The sequence below is a fragment of the Emydura macquarii genome, unplaced genomic scaffold, assembly GCF_026122565.2.
Source record: "Emydura macquarii macquarii isolate MOO-44397 ecotype Brisbane River unplaced genomic scaffold, CSIRO-AGI_Emac_v2 contig_1483, whole genome shotgun sequence".
In the NCBI taxonomy this organism is placed as follows: Eukaryota; Metazoa; Chordata; order Testudines; family Chelidae; genus Emydura; species Emydura macquarii.
The window spans coordinates 16672092-16690318 of record NW_027131620.1 but is presented as its reverse complement, the minus strand read 5'-3'; positions in this window follow the sequence as shown (position 1 = coordinate 16690318).

Genomic DNA, 18227 nt, shown 5'->3' with positions numbered 1-18227 from the left:
TTAGGTTGCTTTTGAATATCCCACTAAGCCACCTATCTGCCTCTTTGGGTGCCTCAATCCCTTTTAAAATCTGGTGCTAAGTACCTGAGTGACTTTTAAACATTGGACTTGGGCTCCTAAGTCACTTCGGCATTTTTGAAAAGTTTACCCAAGGTGTCAGGGAGTGGCGAAGCAATCCCCTAGTCTGTAATGTTCGTGGTGCACACACACACATTGAAGCACAAACACCGCTAACCCCAACAGCTGAACAGGGGGTCACTGTATCGCTCAGCCTTTTTTTTTTTTTTATGGTCTGCTTTTGGGGGTGGGAGTTCCAGAAACATTTTCTGCCTTGACCAGCAAAACAGCGAGGGCTGGTCATTGCAGGCAAACACCTCCATTTACTAGCGGCCAAATTCTGTTCTCCGCTAAACTGTTGTGATTCATGGAAGTCACTGGGGTGTTGTGTCGGAGTAGGGCAGGATCAGGCCCATCTATCATATTATATATATGTACTAGCTGAGCCACTGTACTGATTTTCTTTCAGCTAAAAACCAAAGCTTGAAGGCCAGACTGCACAAGAGATATCTCGATGCCTTGGCCTTCCAGCCAGCATGTGCCCAAGAGACTCTGAAATGCCATCTGGCTTGCAAAGTTAAGGTAACTTTGAAAAGTGACCTGGCACTCGACAGATAACGAAGGGCTCTGCAGCTGTAAAGTGACTCATGCCTAGTCCCACCTGAAATGCTGCAATTAAAGAAGCTGCCAGTTGCAGAGCCTATAGGCAGGTAATGGAAATAGGGCCAATTGTGCCAGTCTGACAGCTCAGAGTAGCAGAGCTCTACAGAATGGGCACAAATGATGAGAGCCACTGTTTAAAAAGCTTAAAATACTTCCCCAGGAAATAGACTGTGGTGAGAGAAAGATTTGCTGTCTTGATTTCTCTACCGTAGAGTTAGGTCGACGTAAGGCAGCTTACATCAGCCTAACTCTCTAAGCGTCTATACTAAAATTTAGCTCCCACCGATGCAACTCATCCACTGCCCTGACTTCATAACTCCCCCTACGTGAGAGGCCTAGCCCTTAGGTCGATGTGGTTAGGTCGAGGCAGTGTCAGTGTAGACCCTGTGTTGCTTACATCGACTGTTGCTGCCTTTCAGAAGCCCTCCCACAATTCCCCACACAGTCAGTTAAATCAGTGCACGCGCTGCTGGAGGAGACGCGCCCCGCTGACACAAGGAGTGTAGTGTGGACAGGCAAAAGGGATTCAACTACTGTAGTGGCTGTACGTCGACGTAACTTAGGTTGAGTTAATTTTGTAGTGTAGCCTTGCCTTGAATCTTCAATCACAGCAGCAACCTAGGGATCAGCCAGCACATGGATGCCAGGACTCCTTCCATGCACTGAGCAGTGTAGACAATGGCAAGATCTTCAGCCAGATGTTGAATGTGCCCCATGGAACCTTAGCTCTTGGAACAGAGACCTTAGCCAACAAACTGACCTTAGCATCCTTCAGTCCCAGGCCCGCAGTCCTTCCTCTTGAGATTAAACCCTGGAGCTGTTCACCCACATGGGCAAGTTACTCCACAAACGTCCACTTCTGGGTTTCTTGTGTCTTCCTCTGAAGCATCTGGTATTAGCCCCTGTCACAGAATGGTTACTGCCTAGATGGTCCACTGGGCTCCCCCAATGTAGCAGTTTCTTTGTTTCTGTGAAATGTTTATAATGAAACCAGGTGAAACCCAACTGATTTCCCGTCCTGTTACGAACTTCAATACAGACCAGGAAGGTCTGGGAAAAGATTGGGCTTTGGGGCTGACTGCTAGTCTCACATCCCCACCAAACCAAGTGAAATTCTTCATCTCACCTGGTTCTGGCTGCTTCATAGATCCCGGGGAATCTTGGCAGTTTTGATTGCGTTTTTGGGGCCTGAGACTGTGTAAAGCTTCAGAGGACAGGAGCCAGGAATTGGTGATGAGACTTTTATTAGATTCAGGAGGCGTTCAGGGATCCAGGAAAAGAGAATCCCACTGCAAACCCACGTGGAACAAACTCACAGAGGTCAGAGAATAATTTGCACAAACCCCTGTAAGGGAAACTGGAACATTTCAGCCAGCTCGGCTCAGCATCAAGGAACTACTTGCTCAGATATAGGGAGTTGACTAACAGCTGAGTTCACTGTATCCAGAGAAATCTCATGCAGAAGGTTGCAGCCAGGCCAGGGGAATGAAGGGAGGAAGTGAAACCAAGGCAGGAGATGGGGGCATGTTTTTGTTCTTTGTCTTCGAATGTTCCCAGGGACAGACTTGTTTTGTACAAGGAGGAGAAAGCAATTCAGGCTAGCTCGGCCTTGTTACCCTGACCGCCTGCATGGCCTGGCACAAAACAACAGCGTGGCTCTGACCATGCAGTCTGCTGGCCCAGGGCAGACTGGCAAGGGGGCAGGGGAAGTGCAGGGCCGCGCTCGTTTTGTAAAGGACCAGGATGTCTTCCTTGTTACTGCCAACTGCAACGTGAGCATTGGCTATCTGGGAGCACGGCCGCGCCATCTAGCCAACAGGCCACCCCTTTGCTCTGAAGGCCATGGTGTTCTGGGTGGCCAGGGAAGCAGCTCCTAGCACTTCCTTGCAGATGAGACAGGGTGGCGGGGAAAAAGGGATTCGGGAAGAGGGTTCCCATCTCTCCCACCTGTCCAATACAGAGCAGGATTCAGCCCTGAAATTCCATCACCATTTGGCAACTCAGGAGGGCTTTCTCCTCCTTGATTTAACTTATAAACAGAATAAGCTATTTCTGGCCCCATCTAATGACTCTATATGGAGCCTCTGGAGGCCTTCAGAGCTGACAGCCCTGGTGTCAGCCATGTGCCCAGATATCCGCAGCAGGAGCAACTGGCTGGAACAACAGAATTCCCCCTGCTGTGTGAGGGAGCAGGGAGAAGGAAAAGCCACAGGCGCCAACTGGAGCATGCATCAAATTCCTGCCAATGCAACGGGGTGAGGAGTGCGGCCGTGGGGAGAAGAGAGAGAAATAGCAAACGTTGCTTTCTCACACCCTCTGCTGCGGGCCAGGGGGTGGGAACAGATGGACACGGATGCTACAGTACAATAATCAGCCACCAAGGGAGTCCTGGCTTGACATCAACTTACCTTGAAGGTGCCAACTCTCCAGTTGCCAAAGCAGGGCTGCCAGCGTGCTAGCAGCCCATCTGGTGGGGAATGAATATGCCTGCAGCAAGACCAGAGGGGGCCAGTGCACAATGGTACTGGTCGGGACTGCTAGAATCAAGTTGGCAGCTGGTGAGCCAGATGGCAGAGGGGATGGCTTTGTGGCCTAGGTATGAGCTTCAGAAAACCTAGGCTCCCCAGAGCCACACATTCAAATCTGGATGGAGCTTATTCACTTGGTAGCTTTTCCTGGCAGACAAATGCAGCACCCTGCAGTTTACTGTGTGGTGGGTCTGTGAGCTCCTGGAGTGTCTCTTACTGTGTGTATCCACAGCGCCTGGCACAGAGCGGCCTCCGTCTTAGCTGGGACCTTTAGATGCCATCGTAACAGACAGAATAACGGTACATATGCAGCGGATGGATTGCTTTGCTCTCCTTCAGCCTTATCCTCCCGGGGGCCATGTGGTGGTGGTGCAGAGGGGGAGTGGTGTGTGTGGTGAGACCTGCTGCTTTGCTCTGGCTGGTAACAGAGTTCACTCCCTTCAGATTTGACAGCCCCCCGTCTCTCCCTGCACTGCAAACAGCAGCCACGGGTGACGTGCAAATATGTGCATTCCAGCATGAGCAAAACCCCGCACAGATGCCCAGGGCCGACAAATTAATTCCTTTGACAGACTAAGGACTAGCTGCAGGCTAGAACTTATGAGGCATTCAGAAGGGGTTTGGCACTGAGAGCAGCTGTCTGAATTTGATCTATTTCTGTGTCTGAGAAGCGAAGCAAATCCCTGCCACTGCCTGTCTGAGATAAACACTTTTTATTTTAAATAACTGATGGTATCAGCCGACGAGTGTTTGCGTTGCTGAGAGCCCCACCCTTGCTTCCACTCAACCCTGAACTTGGGCTAGGCCTAGAATCCCAAGGAGTTCTCTTCCCTGGTCTCCCCCCTCCTCCTCTATGCCTAATTGTGATATTGGTCCCCAAAGCTGTTCCCAAGAGCCTGGCTGCGCTTCAGCTAAAGTTCCTTGACTTCAGTCAATCATGTTTTTAGGCCTGCGTACTGAGCGACTGAAATATCAGGGCCTGCTTTGGTTGCTGATCTCTTGCTAACAAGGGATGGAGATAGCCCAGGCTGATTCTTTTAGATCTGACAGGAGCTTTTCATGCCATTGACCATGAGGATTTTAGGGATGTCTGGAGTCCCTAGCAGGGATGGATGGAGTTGCCCTTATCTTATCTCTTTGGAACAGCCTCTACCTCATGTCTGCAAAGACAGACAGACAGACATCTCCTTCTGAACCGATTCTTTTTTTCCAGAGACAAGGTGGGTGAGGGTTTATTGAACCAGCTTTTGCAGATGCCGACGGCTTCCTACGTACTCTAAAGACTCAGGATCTGACACCGCTCTTCATTCAGACTGCTGGCTATTGATGTGCAATCCTAACCTTTTACTGATTGTTTGAAAATCATGTTTGTTGTAAAGAACCTGGGAATTGTCGCTGAGTAGAGGCAAGGCTAATCACACGAGTACGCTAGAAAGCAGCGGCATCAGCATTTGTTCCATCAAATGGAACATAAAACTTCTTTTTAAAGTATTGCTCTTAGATGCTTGGAGGACCCATTACTCTGTCTAAAGTGCTTCACTGCTAATGGCAACGTCTTTTCCCTTTCAGAGAAATAATAAGAAGCAGTAAAGTGTTTGTCGTTTCCCCTGTCTCTATAGCAACAGCACAGTCAGTGCACAACTTGTGGAGTGGATATTAAAGGAAACTGTGTCCTTAGAAAAACAGCTACGAGAGGAAAGCCTTATTAACACGCGGAACGCTGACTGCTTAGAGGCACCCTGGAGCTGCTACTTTGACATGGAGTTTCCATTCAGAGGATCAATAAAAACACCTGTGAATGTGCTGCTGCTGTGAGACAGTGCAGAGCGTCCTGCAGGTGCTTTTCTATCCTTGCTTGTATATGAGACAGTGTTGCCTAGAAATGCTCAGACCCATAACAACCCCTCACATTATTCAGCCCTCTGAAATTGGGTGCAGAATTTGATTGGTTGAGATCCAGGCTCCTTGGCACCTAACAGTGTTAGCCCACGTCTGCCCACTGTGGGATTCTCACACCTTCCTCTGAAGCACGTGGTGTTAGCCACTGTCACAGACAGGATGCTGGGCTGGATGGACCTCGGGTCTGATCTAGTCAGGCAGGTCCTGTGTTCAACTCTCCAGCTCAGCCCCATTGAGACTCAAAGGACCTGATTCTCCCACCTTATTTTACACTGAGTAGTACCTGACTGGGGGGGTCACCCTAGAGATTCCTTCAGATCTGGCTTATGAATGAATAGGTAAGATGCTGCTGAATTTACAGGGGGTGGAGAATTGGGCCCAAAGGCAGCAAGGAAAGTGAGTCAATGGCCCAAGGGCTAGAAAAAAAAGGGCAAAGGGGAGAGATTACCATGACTCACGGCAACCACTTGCGTATACACTGACACAGCAGCAAGGGAGGCTAATGTCATGGCACCTCCCGTAGCACCACTCCTAGGAAGGTGATTCTCCAATTGCGCTTCTGTGTAGCTTGCCATTGCACGGAGCATCATTGCTCAGATAGAGCAGCCAGCCTGAATGTTACCAGTGCGCCAAGGTAAAAAGTGCCTCTTGAACTCAGTGTCAGGGAGTGTTGCTCATGTAGCTGGAGTGCTCAGGGAAACTATTCAGCTCCTTCATTAAATGACTTCCAATTAGAATGGCTCCTATATATACACATGGTTTGACGCACTGCATATTTAAATATACTTACGAAATTGAATGCCTTGATTAAAAAATGTGCTGAAGAGCTACTACTGAGTGCTCAGATTCAGAGGACAATGGTGCCAAGGCATAGCTGCTGATTGAAAGCTCCCCAGGAGTCCTTTCAAAATATGGATTGCAAATTAAACAAATAATGTTTGATTGATTACATCGATATGACTGGGACCATCTCCTCTCAACAGGGTTTACACCTCCTGAACTTAGTGACTGCTCCTTAAACTGTGGCTATTTGGTTTGCTCCCAGATTTGTTTCTTTAAATTAATTAGTATAGAGAAGCAATCTGTGAGCAGATCATTTCAAACGAGCCACATTTTACTTTATTATTTACCTTGAGGTACAGCTGCTCTTCCCACACCACAAAGCTTAGTGGCTGTCCAGTTATTCAGATCTCCAGCGCAGTCTTATGGGACCTAAGCATTATAATTGAACTGTATCATTACTTATTTTTAATAACCTGTTCCCTCCTCTTTAGGAGGGCTTTTATTCCACAAAGAGATCTACAGCTCTAATTTGTGGCTATGACTCTTTTTATGATGCCTATTTTAATGGTATTTAAAATGGACCAAGGAGAGCTATTAATTTGCAGTCTGAGTCCTACAAAAAGGATCACAGAAGTATTTGCCTCTCTGCTATCGGCCTGCAGATCCTGGATGTCCAGGGCGTGGAGTCTCTATGGAGATTATAGGCACCGTAGGCCAAATTCAGCCTGCCTAACTCAGAGAGTGATCCAAGGCCCGCTGATGTCAATGGGAATCCTTCCACTGACATCAATGGGCATTAGATCAGGCCCTTCATCCTCACTCATTAGGCTCCCAGTGACAGTTTGACATGAATAAAGAGGGAAGGCTTTGGATGCATGGATAAGATGTATGCATCAGTGGGAAGTAATCAGGGGGAGAAGCCTTTGTAGGATCGAGCCCTAAGATAAATGGATTACTGTAGTGGAGTGAAAAAATTAGCAGCAAGAGAAGGGAGAGATATATGGTGAGAGCAAAAAATGGCGAGGCACTATCTATTATCCAAGAGGGAAGGAGTGTGACTAACCCATTTCCAAGAAGCAAAATGAATACGGAATAGCTAAGGGGACCAAGGAAGTTAATCCAGTATTAAAAATGCATCATGATAACCAGCTGGTTTAGAGCATAGAGGGAAAGGATTAATTCTGCTTTGTTCCGCAGGCAAATTCATCTTGGGATCTTGGTTTGCAGCAGGGAAGGTTAAAAAACATCTGGTCTTCCGGAGGGAGGCAGCCGTGCACATGCCCAGAGGCAGAAACGTAAGTGTTTATGGAAGTTTTACTGCAAAACCTAGGTGCCAAATGAGTTTAGGAGCATCCAGGGTTAGGCAGCAGCTGAGTAGGAGTTTTTGGGTCGCAGCAGTGCCTAAACATGGGACTTGGGTGTCTATGTACCTTTGTGGATCCAAGCCTTAGAGCAGCAACAAGGCATGTGGAGGGCAGTGGAGGCTGTTTGACACAGGCAAGCGGGAAGGAGCCACAAAACAGATGTCAAACCTTCTCCGATCCGCTTTGCACAGCGATTAGAGACTGTAGAGTTTGATGAGAGGCTGTAACTATCTCAAGGTAGGGTCCAGAAAGCCTAATAAACCTTAAATGAGGAGCCTCCCTTGGTGAAGAGAAATGCAGGCAACTCATAAGAGTGGCCATACTGGGTCAGACCAATGGTCCATCTAGCCCAGTATCCGGTCTTCCGACAGTGACTAGGTGCTTCCGAGGGAATGAATAGAACAGGTAATAAACAAGTGATCCATCCCATTGGATGAGTTAGCAGGACTTCTCTTGAGGTGAACGTCAAGCTTTGTTGTTCTAAGAGACAATTCAAATTTTCCCCGCAAAATCTACAAGCCCAGTCATACAGCAGGTAAAGAGAGAGGCAGTGTTGCCTAGTAGGTAGAGCACAGGCCTGGGACACAGGAGTATCACATTCTATTCTTGACTCTGCCATTGGCCTGCTGGGTGACCTTGGATAAGTCACTTAATCACACTGTGCCTCAGTTTCCCTATATGTAAAAGGGGATAATGATGCTCCCTTTCCTTTGTAAAGTACTTTGAGATCTACTGATAAGAACTAGGTATTATTATTATTATTATTTTAGATAGTCGCAGTGTGCAATGCTGGACTTACCTCCTGTCACGTAACTCTGAGATCCTGTCCTGATAAATGAGGAGATTGCTAGTATTTACACACAAAAGCAGATCTTTTTGAAAGGGAAGTGTTAAGGGAAATGTGCAAAGGGATCCGCTGATGAGAATTGCTGACAGAATGGCAGTATGAAAGGGGAAACCTGCTGCTGAAGGACTGGAATCCATAAGCTTTGATTTCACATCCAAGTGATGGCCAAACTGACGTTAAAACCGTATTTCACTTGGCTTCTTTGGACATGATCCTGCCATTTGCACATCTCCCACCTACTCTAGGGCCCTAGGACATAACTGAATAAGTAACCGTCTGCCCTGTTTCTTTTCTTCTTATCCCCTTCTCATCAGCCTGTGTAGATTTTGACTGCATATTCCTCCCCTGATCTGCATTCAGAGTTTCCTTTAATGCCAGAACAAGAGTAGACCATGTCCAGATCCACTGTCCACGCAACAGCTCCAGAGGGCAAAGCAGCAAGCTTCACGCCAGGGTACAAAATCCACATTTTGGAAAGCTCCCTATGGCAAAATGAATGGACCCTCTGCAGGATCTGGCAGGGTTGGGGTTAAAATCCTTCTTCAGTCAGGTGCCCTTAAAGCCACCTGGCTGCCTGCAATCTACTAATCAGTGTTAATGGCTCTGCAAGATATTCAGGGAAGAGTCTGAATTAGCCCCACCTTCTCCAAGAGGAAATATAAACCAGAGCTGGGGGCAACTACTAGAAGCTTCAGGAATTAAGCAGGGAGGTGGTTACTATGCTGGAGCAGGGCTGTAGGCACTCAGAATTGTTGTAGGGACAAAGAGACTGGGGAGGCTGAGCTTTTGCACCACCCTGCCTCAAGATACTTTTTTGAGGTTTGCAAAGCCAGTTCTGCAGCTAAACCTTTCCTCTGTCACTGAAACCTGTCAATTTAAAGAGGGCAAACACTGAAACCTGTTTTCCTGTCATTAAAGGGAAACTTGTGCTGAGTATCAGGGGAAGAAGAGTTCCCTGAAAGTTAGGCTGACAGCAAGGGCTGACACTAGATTAGTCCACTCCTCACCCTTCGTGTTTTGCTCTTGATCCATTTTGCAGCTCATTTCTCTCCCTCTCTCTGCTACTTTCCTGCCAGTCATGTGAATCAACTAACATTTGCAACCATTCTGCTTGGGAAGTTCAGCTCAATGTGGTGGGAATTAGGAAGAAGGAATTTGCTCCTCTCTCTCTGCAGCCAGCATCCAAACAAATGAGCCTTTTCCTTCCTGGGTTTGCATTAAGAGTTCTCAGATGCTAAAAAACCCAACCTGAGTCTGTGGCTGAGGCTGCTACTCCTCTGCTGGGCCTGTTCCAAAGCCTACCTGTCTCTTTAGAACCAAGAGGTAGCTGCTACTGCAGGAAAACATTGCTGCAAGGACTATCCCAATGCACACTAATACCTTAGAGTATAATGACTGTCTGGGAAATGCCTTTCTCCCAAACAGTCACTGTAGGGAGGAGAGATGCATGGTTATGTAAAAGCAAGTGCTTGATTGTGGGTACAAAACACTAGTAAACTCCCTGGTTTAGCAAGACAAGTTGCTTTCCTCTGCTCTGCAATTGTGAATTCATACAGAAGTTTTGGCTCCTGTCAGCTTATGCATGTTGGTACCTGCCTTTTTGCATTAGTGTCCTAGTGATTCTGCCTTCTTCATCCACACACATCCTAAATGCAACTTCTAAAAGACCACAGGACTGATCATTACTGCCTAGTCTCATCTTTCTTTAGAGCAAGACATGGAATCTTTCTAAAAGTCATGCTGAAGCTCAGACAGAAATTATGGGCTTGATGCAAGATTGACTGAGTGAGGTTCAGTGGCTGTGTTATGCCCCAGGTCAGACTAGATGATCATCCTGGTCCTTTCTGGCCTGAAATCTGTGCACCTTTCTGCCTCCTGCAGCCTCAGCCATTTGGATGCCTTTCTATTTGCTTTGAGATCAGAGGGTGCAAATATTTGTTTCTCCCATTAAAAAGAAAAAACGAACCCCTTGGATTGTTTTACTCATTTTTAGAGCTTCATAGATGAGCTCTGCTCAGTACAGATAGTTAAAGTGAAAACAGAGTCCCTGTGCCACAGAACGTCAATCTGAGCTCAGTGCAGATAAAATACAAAGATACTTTGGGCCGGTGTGCAGTGGAGCAGATGTTTTGAAAAAGAGGGGTGTTAAGGTTAGCACAAGATAGTTGTTTGTCTGCTTCTATGTCTCCCATCTCCACAGTACCCAGACCCGAGTTCTAGCTAGGTGCTGCATGAGACTGGTGAGGTTTAAGTAACTGAGTAGCACAGAAGGGTATAATGCAAGGGAGGGGTCAGGTTAAGAGATCAAAGGGATGGTGAGGAGAGGCATACATAGGATGTATTGGAGGAGCTGATGTCAGACCTCTGCCCTTAAAGTAAATCAGAAAGGATGCGAAGCTCCCTGCTCATTGATAGGGGACAGGATCTGTAGAAAGTCTTCTCCTGGTGCTGTTATGTTCCAGACATGTCAGCGAAGAGAACCTTAGCACGGCGTGAGGGTGGCAAATGTGACTAGTGAAGAGCATTTCAAAGGCATTTCAGATCTTTCTTTTCATGCTCCCTGACGTGAGTGGCAGCATGAGGCAATCGCTGCCCCAGCCTGACAGAGCGATGTGCTTTAATGCTCAGCATGCTTGCTTTAATAAAAGCTGAACAGGTCTGGAGTGAGTCTATGGAGCTCCGGAACGTGGCTGGGAATTTGTCTGGTACAGTCATCCAGCTAATTGCCTCTTACTAAGCCACCAAATGACATTTTGCCTTGCACCTGCATGGGTCTAATCTGACCGCTAGGAGCAATGGCCTCTCAAAAGAGTGATGATTATAAGTGTATGTGCTGCTGTACCATAGCAGCTCAGTCCACAACTGACAGTGGGACTCTGTCCCACGGGGCTTACAGCCTCAGGGTGGAAGGCAATGCAACCCAGCCCAGGAAAAGACAGGGCACACATACAAGTGGACTGTGGGTTTTAGAACTTGAGCACTTATTCATGCAGGATGCATAATTTTAACACCGGCTACCACAGGGACTTGAATGGTGCTACGGTGGGAGAATCAGGGAACCAATTAGAGTGTTTTGGGAGGATCCCCGCTAATTTCAGGGTGTATAACCCCTCCACCGACAGGGCCCTGGGCTGGGGCTTGGAGGAGCAGGGAAGGCCTAAGCCCCCCTACCCCAGGTGCCACGCCCCCCTAGGTGGCACCCCACTACCCCAAAGGGTCACTAGGCCATGCTGTCCTGACTGAGAGGGCTGTTATTGACTCTGCCCACTAGACCATGCTACCCCAACTAGAGGGCTGCTTTATTGACTCCAGCTGTTAGGCTGAGCTGTGCTGACTGAAAGGACTGCTATATTGACTCAGACCATTAGGCCATATGACCATGTTTGGTAGTCAGGGTTGCTAATGGGAAACTTAATCAGTGGCTCTACAGCTTTTCCCTGCCTTCCCAGCATATGCGACTCAACACCCATGACAGGACATCCATTGTGTTAGCTTACCAGGCTTTTTTTCCTGTTTTTTCACCCCTGCCTTGATATAGACATTAAAACCAGATTGTCAGGACGTAAACATATTTCCTTACGTAGTATCAGTACATATATTTCACAATGATATGAGTGACCAAGGCGTGATGCTGTATGATTGAAGATGACCATTTGTATCATTGTTGCTACCACTGTTATACAGTTGCAACCAATCTTATACAAAGTGTATCATGTAAGGTGTCAATGGAAAAGTTACAATCTGTTGAGTGTGATTATCCTGGTTAAATCCATGTATCATGACTGTATCTGAGATATGAATATTGGTGATGTACTTGTATCTCAAATGTGTTTGTTCTTGGGGTGACACCCACAAGATAGTTTACATCCAGTCTTGCCAGCCCATTGTGAATGGACTATTCAAGTTTGATGGGCCATTAAGGAGAATCAACTCTCCCAATAGCTCTTCCTGAGAATGCCTCAGACAGCAAAGAGCCAATGGCCACCCCTGGGATTCAGCAAAACATGGAAGGGCATGTGATTTGGACATGTGACCTCAGAGTCCATCTTTGTCAGTAACTTTCCATACCCTGAAGCTGTGGGCTTTGTTTGGGATAGTAATTTTCCATGCACATGGCAGAGGATATAAAAGACACCTGAGACATCTCCATTTTGCCTCTTTCTTGTTCCAACTTCTGTGGACCTACAACTAAAAGGAATATTTTGAACAATAGACTTGAGGACTTTCCAATCTTTTGGAAGTTACCAGAGACACTTTTGCAACCAGCAGACTATTCTATCACTGCCACAAACCTAATCTAAGCATTTTGCCATTATTTGTATGTGTATGATCTTTTAACCGTTTATAACTCTATTCTTTTCGTGTATTAATAAATCTTTAATTAGTTTACTAAGGATTGGCTGACAGTGTGATATCTGTGTAAGAGCTGAAATATATAATTGACCTGGGGGTAAGTGTCTGATCCTTTGGGATTGGTAGAACCTCAGATATGGTGAATTGCGTTTTCAGTATCTTCTCTCCATATCAGATCAATCTGTCTGGATGGGGAACCAAGGCCTGGATTGCCTAAGGGGGATGGACTGAGATTTTGGCTGCTTGTTCACCAGTGTGGTGACACAAGAGCTTGCTTTTGTTACTGGTTTGGTGAATGTAATTATAGAAATAGCCACCAGTTTTGTGGTGTATCTGCCTTATTTTATCAGTCTGCCCTGAGTTTGGCATTCTCAGTGTGGTCAATTCTAGCACCTGGTCACACAGGGTGACACCAGCTGTCATTTAAGATGTCACATGTCATTCTTTGGTGAACCAGAATCAAGATATTCTTGTAATGCCCCTTGCCGGCTGGCATGAAGAGGTTCTTGGGTCACACCAGTTAGTTATCCTGTGTTCATTTTGCTGTAAGGGAGCAATTGCCAAACTGGATCAGAACCCTGGTTCATCTAGTCCAGTAGCCTCTCTCCAACAGTGGGAAGTACCCTTAGGTCCTCCTCCTCACTCCCTCCTTTGGCTCTCCCTCCCTAATCACATCACTTTGTTAGCAATTTATGCTCTGGGAGCTTTTTTTGTTTTGTTTTGTTCCGCAAAGTGCTTAGCACACTCCTGGGTACTATCAAAAATAGCAAATGAAGGAATTCTGGACCCAGTTCTTTCCTTGCTTCCCATCCTTGCTCTAGGAGGAAAAGTAATTTACTGTAGCCCTCAAAGGGGTACAACTTTCCCTCCATGCTTGTAACAGCGCAGCTTTGCTGGCCAGAGCAGGGGATGGTAACGGAACCACTCCCCACTCCTCCCTGGGTGGGTGGGGCTAGATGTCCCCATTTCCTGTGTGGCTGAGCTGGAGGAGGAGTCACAAGCGGGGCCTGAGTGGTCACCAGAATCTCTTCCAGGTACCGACAGCTTGCCAGCTGTTCACTACACACACTCTCTATCCATTGATCATGGTGTGTGCTTTGTCTCCCTAGTCACACGGTGTTGATTCTGCATTCTGTCTGAAGGACTGAAATTGGTAAGCAGCAGAATAACAAGCAATGACATGTCAAAAAGAACTGTCAGAGGAATCATAATTTGTGAAGCTTTTGGGATTCACACACACGTTCATGTAGACCCGGCTGTCATCTGAAGCACAAACAATTTGATCCTGTGAGCCAGAGCGTACCAAACTCTGCTTTTAGTTACAAAAATAATTACAAATCAAGTGTTTTGACCAGCTTTCAAGTATCTCTACTGAAAGCCTCTCAAGAAGAGTCCTTTCTTGCCCCTAAGGTTTCTGTGTTACACATTATTTGTACCATCTGAACTGGGGATTTCAGGTTTATCTGGTAAATCAATCAAATAACAAATGAACAATAAAATGGCAGGAGGGCAGAATTCCAAGCAGCTTCCCAAGCCAAGAGCTGCCTGACTTGTGTCTAGAGATGGTAATGGGGATTGTAATGACTTTCTGCTCACTTTAAACATTACAAATGCAACTATTGCAGCGCAGCCAGTCACTGGTGATAGAGCTTCCAGGCTCTGCTATGAATTCCAGGTCTGCTGAGATGTCTGTGTTTCGCATGTTTAAAAGTAAGCAGCACCCCAGGGAACTGCAGTAGTGACACTGAGGGCACAGGAAATGGGAGTTCAAAACTCGGCTTGTTTGAGAATCAGTGACGATTCCATTTATGAACATGTTAACAATCTGTAGCTGATTGCTACATGCAATTGTATCATTTAATGGTTTATTAAAAGCCTCTTGTAGAACACATCAGCAATACATTTATGTGGGGATGAAACTAGTGCATAGCAGGCAATCTAAATGCCTAAGCCTGGTGTTATAATTGAAGAGAGTTCAAGGAAAGAGCACTGGCTATTCTAAAATGACTGGCCAAGGGGCAAAATTCTTTGTATAGCGTTCTAATGCCTCTAGTCTGTCCTGGGTAACTGTGTTTCCTGTGTAACACCTGCTTTGATTGTGATGGTGTGTATCAGATCTTCATCACCATTTTCTGCTAATAATACTGGTAAATGATACAGTGTAAGGCCAGATCTTTAGCTGGTGTAAGTCAGCATAGCTCTGTTAATCATATTTGGAGCTCTGCTGATTCATACAACTAGCCCATCCAGGCTCATTTCCCAGGGGTTCTAGTATCCGATGAGCTTGCTGATGATGGTAAGAAGAAAGTGGTAAATAAATAAAACCTTAAACAAAATTGTTACATTCACAGACTTGTTAGAAGTTACTGTTATTTATTCATAGAGAACTGGAAGGCTCAGAGTCTGAGCTCAAATGGAGACTGAAGTGTTTCTAAAGGCTGACTGGACATCTGAATTTTCAGGCTCATTTCTTGCTGTGTATCAACCATTTCAATCTGAGTTGAGTTTAACCTACAGCCTGTGCCCATTGCACACCTGTTGGGTTCAAGCATTTTTTGAGGTCTTGAAAGAGGAAACAGAGGGATTTACTGGTAATTCTGCTGTATTATTGAAATTGGCAGAGCTGATCCAGTTTGGGATATAAATTGGTTTAAAGTCATTACCATAATACCCTAAGAATTGCCCTCTGTGATACCGTAGGGTTAACAAAGGTCACATGGTTCTAGATCTCACTCAGCGTCCCCATGCGTAACCACAGCCGGTCAACAATCCCAAACTTAATGAGAGTTCTGTAGCACTTTAAAGGCTAACAAATTTAATTTCAGTAGGCATAAGCTTTCGTGGGTTGCACCCCACTTCCTCAGATGCAGTTGGTAGAAATAACATAGCAAATACAGGCAACATATATATAGTAGGTAAGCTTTTAGCCTATCTATGTAATACAGAGTAAACTGAGTAAACTATATAGGTTACCTACTATATATATGTTGCCTGTATTTGCTATGTTATTTCTACCAACTGCATCTGAGGAAGTGGGGTGCAACCCACGAAAGCTTATGCCTACTGAAATTAAATTTGTTAGCCTTTAAAGTGCTACAGAACTCTTGTTGTTTTTGCTATATACAGATTAACACGGCTACCCCTCTGAAATCCCAAACTTATTCTAATAATAATGTGTGTAGTGCCTCTTGTGTATATAACTCCACCTAACTCCACACTTGCACCAAGCAATTTGTTACAAGGCTGTTTCTGGGAGTATTCTACCCCATTCCAGGGGAGAACAACATCAGCCCAGTGGATGAATGGTGCACTAGATATCGAGGGCTTTAAGGGCAGTGGGGTTAATGCTCTTTCTACAGCCAGTTCTTCCTGAACGTAAATTCAGTCGCTATCGTTGTGCTGCTGAATGTTGCCATAGGAATCTATTGGCTCCTTAGGACTGGAGGCCTGTTATATTTGGGTTTATTACTCTCTCAGATTGAAACTATATGCCTACCTCCTACCCTGATAAATTGGAATTGATTTCTATGCCATTCTGCTAGGCACAGCAGCCCAGGATCACTCTAGTTTGCAAATCAGTCACAAACGGAAGAATAAGACCCCAGGTTACACAGAATTGCAAAATTCAGTAGCGGGCTTTGAATCCCATGAGGTTTGGCTCTGCTGTCTTGGTTTGGTTTGTTATAGATATAGGGACTAGCTATAAAAGTAGGGTGCAGATCAGAGCTAAGATTTTGGGAGCGTTTGGATTCAGGGTTTTGATCTGAACTCATTTCTAAATTAGATCTGCTTTTTATCAATTAACCAAGAGGAGGGTGGGGTAGGGAAAAGCAGAAAAGTCCCATCCAGATCCATAGTGCTCTCTTGCTGTAGAAGAATACAGGATTTGACATAGCAAAAATTCCAAACAAATTTACAACCAAACCCCAGCTCAGCCAGTGAAGGCTTGTATTGATCTTTCATTATGGACAGCTCTTCAGTGTATTTATTAATGTCTAATGCATTCATCCTTGGAATACCTGAGAATTCCCTCTCTATCAGAAAAAGTTCTCTATCGCCCCTTGTGCACAGGGCCCAAGCATAACTTTTTCGGGCCCGGTACAAACCTGTAACACAGGCCCCCTCCACACACATACCACAATCCCTCATCCCATACACACAATCTCATGAGCCATGAAATTTTTTTTCCTAATGGTAATGGGGGTTGCAGCCTGGGCAGGGCCTCCCAGGGCCTCCAGTGCCCCAGTAAAGTGTACCCTTTCTCCCCTCCCCCATGTAGGAGCTCTGATTGTGCATACTGCAGTTTACTCTGTATTACATAGCTAGGCTAAAAGCTTTTTGGAATAGGGACTGTCTGTTCATTACATGTATGTACAGCTTCAAGCAGAGAGGGACCCTGATCTGTATCATAGATCTCTAGATACAACTGTACTACAAATAAATAGTTATAACCACAATACTTCCCATTCACCATGTCCATACATACAAAGGAAACTTGTTTACCTGCCGAGTTGAATGACAGACTATCTCATTACAGAATAGGAAAACAGCTGGAATTGTTGTGTCATGAATTTCTGGAGGGGCACTTGGGCTACTTTTAGTGTGAGATTAATCGTGGCACACTTTGATGTATGCAGTGGCTTTCCAAGTTTCTATTGACCTTTCTTGTGCCTACCACCTTTTTTTTAGACCTTTACACCTGATGATTTTGTGTGGTGGCAGCTGTTTTGCTCTGAGCTACATGTTAATCTTGTTATTCACGTTTACATAGTGCCACAAAATATTTAGATTAGAGAAAAACTGTCCTCGGGAGGATGGGTCTTTTACTTGCTCCTGTGCTGATATTTTCACATTGTAGCCATGGTAATTCTATCCAGTTCTCTTTGTAGAATCCAGTTGAAGTTGTGATTTCAAGATCAGTGAAATAGACCAGTGATAATCGCACTAATGAGAAACGTGGTTCCTAAAGACCCACACACATTAACAACAGCCTGTCCAACTGTTAGCACATGAAGGACGTTTGTCCATAAATTCCTAAACAAACATTATTCTTATAAATATGAATCTGAAACAATTTGCATTTTTAAAACATTTTCTTTGCTTCATAATTATTTTTGGCCAGATAGTTAAATAAAAGGAGGTCTAATATGCACATACACACACAGCCACATATCACACCAAAAGAGCAGATTTGGTTCTCGGAACAGTTCTCTTCTGTAGGTATGCAGCTGGATAGCTGCACATTTGTGCTCTAGAAGTACAGTACAGTCCCTTTTTAATTTGAGGATATGGAGCTATAAGATGCCACGCAGTAATGAAACAATTTCTTACGTATGGTGAAAGTCTGACAGAAAGTCTCTGTCACTCACCAGAATTACTGATGGTGCCATTTTTATTTTATGTAGCAAAATCTTCCCTAGGAATTCCAAGGATTCAGAACGTTCTTTTGATCACATGCAATCTTCTATGCTTTTAGTCTAGTCCAAATAGTATCTTCCAAGCATGGGACATACTCCACTGGATGGTTTCATTGAAATGTACAATTCTGAATATCCATTTCTCTTCTTAGATGTAACAACAATTAGAAATGATAACATTATACATTTACATAGTACCATTCATTACAAAGGGTCTCATGCCACTTTACAAATTTTTACAAATTATTTACGGTATCTAACACGATCACTTTGCTTGTCACTGAAATGCAGCCACCTCTGGGACAGAGTGTGGCAG